This window comes from Palaemon carinicauda, chromosome 3 (assembly GCF_036898095.1).
Source record: "Palaemon carinicauda isolate YSFRI2023 chromosome 3, ASM3689809v2, whole genome shotgun sequence".
NCBI lineage: Eukaryota > Metazoa > Arthropoda > Malacostraca > Decapoda > Palaemonidae > Palaemon > Palaemon carinicauda.
Genome location: NC_090727.1, coordinates 149,850,013 through 149,853,205, shown reverse-complemented (window position 1 = coordinate 149,853,205; position 3,193 = coordinate 149,850,013).

Here is a 3,193-nt window from a genome sequence, read left to right as displayed (position 1 = left end):
TATCCAATCAGCTACTAGGAAACTCTACCGAGCTAAAAGGGCACGCTTGCGAGTCTGTATAAAAGCACCTCATTGAAAAAAAAAATTGAGTCTAGTACATTGGTAAAGTGTTTGCCTCGCATTCGCGTGTCAGCAGATCGAGCCCCGCCTTGGAGCGAACTTTAATCTGTGTAATGGGGAGATCACTGCTGTGGTTTTGCACCTTAATAGGGGGTTTGGACTTGCCTGGCTGACGTTCTGGTGAGTATTTATTTTGATAAAACTGGAACTGAAACCAGAACCTTTTACCTTCATATGCAAAATCCTTAGAAAATTATATATGAATTACATTTAGAACAAAATTTAAACATAGTTTTCGTGAAGTTATGTGTGAAAATAACCATGTTCTCTAATAAGCATATCTAGAGAAGCGTTAAATCCAATTAGAAAAGCTCAGCTAGTCTCAAAACTGATATAGCAAAGAGGTAATAGTATGACAACCATGATAAACAATTTTTTTTTTCATTTTCTTAAGACACGTACGTATATTTGTATGAACTATTGAAATTAATCAAAATAAACTAATAACAAACAAAGTAAATCTTTTATCAAGACATCGTCAATATATAGTGCAAGGATAACATATGCCAATGCTAGTATAGCGGGCTGGAAAAAATGTTGAAGTAATGAAACTTTAGATATACTTTAAAGGTGGATATATAAATAAAAACTGACATAAGAAGATAATGGTAAAATCCTAATGAAGAAACAAACTCTCACTGAAGATGAAACTCATACTGAAACGTGAGTCTCGGGTGTAACAATCCAAAAGGGGAAAAAAAATACTGGATGGCTCCTAAACGGTTTTGTCTCTACGATTACCTCTAGAGCACTGATGTACTGATAGACAATTTTACAATATATATGGTACAGTGAGAGTATGAACATACATGCGAAGATTTATGGAACAAAACATCATAAGAGATATGTCATTTCTATTTGCGAAAACACGCCTGCCCTTTGTTGGCGGATCCCGTATCTCACTAGTGTCTTCAGGGGACAGGTAAAATATACACGTGTTTATAGACCTTTAGTCATTTACCTGAAATTATATTAACAAGATTTAATCTCATACTATTATTATTATTATTATTATTATTATCATCACTTGCTAAGCTACAACCCTAGTTGGAAAAGCAAGATTCTAGGCCCTCAGCCATTTACCTGTAATTATGGTAACAAGATTTTATCTCATATTATTATTATTATTATTATTATTATTATTATTATTATTATCATCACTTGCTAAGCTACAACCCTAGTTGGAAAAGCAAGATTCTAGGCCCTCAGCCATTTACCTGTAATTATGGTAACAAGATTTTATCTCATATTATTATTATTATTATTATTATTATTATTATTATTATTATTATTATTATTATCATCACTTGCTAAGCTACAACCCTAGTTGGAAAAGCAAGATTCTAGGCCCTCAGCCATTTACCTGTAATTATGGTAACAAGATTTTATCTCATATTATTATTATTATTATTATTATTATTATTATTATTATTATTATTACTTGCTAAGCTGCAACCCTAATTGGAAAAGTAAGACGCTATAAGCCCAAGGGCAAAGGGAAAAATAGCCCAGTGAAGAAAGGAAACAATGAAATAAATCGACTACAAGAGAAGCAGTGAACAATCGAAATAGAATATTTTAAGAACAGTAACAACATTAATTTAGATCTTTTATATATACACTATAAAAACTTCAATTTGTATGTATAACTTGTATAAAAGAACATATCTTTATTAAAAGAATATATATACATGCATTCTGTATATACCTGGTGACATATACATACAAAAATATGGATAGGTGCATATACACCTGTTTACATACATGTGCACATATGAATATATGAACATACACATATGTATGTCTGCAAACATATGAATATATATATATGTATATTTATATATATATATATATGTGTGTGTGTGTGAGTGTATATATATATATATATATATATATATATATATAATACACACACATTTTACTTACACATCCATATACATAAAAACCCTCATATAAATAACAGTAATACAAAAGTACATATATAAATTATACATACATACATATATATATATATATATATATATATATGTATATATATATATATATATATATATATATATATATATATATATACATATGCAAACATTTTACTTACCAATCCATATACATAAATACCCTCGTATAAATAACAGTAAAACATAAGTACATATCCATATAAATTATACATAGATATGCATAATAATACAGATAAGAAATATTATCACATACATATACAATATGAGGACACATATATCCTAAGATAGAAACCAGGTGTCACTACGGACAGACCTGCTTAAAGAAATTAAGATTTATTAAGTTTATAAATGTGTATAAATGCATCGAGTGTGTACATTCCCTATATTTGAATTATTATTAAAGCTTTCTTATATAAAGCTGAATTCTATGATATTCATTCTAATGAATTGTTAGAATTAACCAATTTCTTTACATATAACATGTTAATGGCAGGATTTTGATATCTAATATATCTTAGACTTATCTTATGCTGCTCAATTCTCTTTACAAGAGCTTAACCTGTCTGACCAATGTAAGACTTTTCATATAAATTATAGGTTAAATAATATAAGTATCATTTTTACTGTCAGGAGAATTCTATATGAGAGCTGTTTTAATTATGTTATTCTTAAAATTTTTTTTACCTTAACGTTGTTTTTAACAATTGGGTAATATCTTATAAATCATTACTGTATGGCAATGCAAATAAGTGTTATTTTTTCTTGTATCCTAGGTTACTCCATTGTTATTACAAATAAGATGTTCCTTGACGCCTTAATGCATCACCTAATAAAATTTAAGGGTACGTTTATGTCATGCTCGTATTCCTAATATCGCTTACTTCACCATCATTCCATTCAACGCCGCAAACCAGTAAAGCTCTCAAAACCTCTAAATGATTTTTCCCCTGACATGTACGAATGTGCTGTCACTTAGCGTTAGACATTTGTTCAATACATCAATAAAATACATTATTCAGGTACTCAACACCGAAGCAAGCACGGGCACGCTTTTAATTAGACATATTATTAGGCATTTAAGCAGCCCTAAATCTGCAGGGGTGCTCACTCCAGAGTTA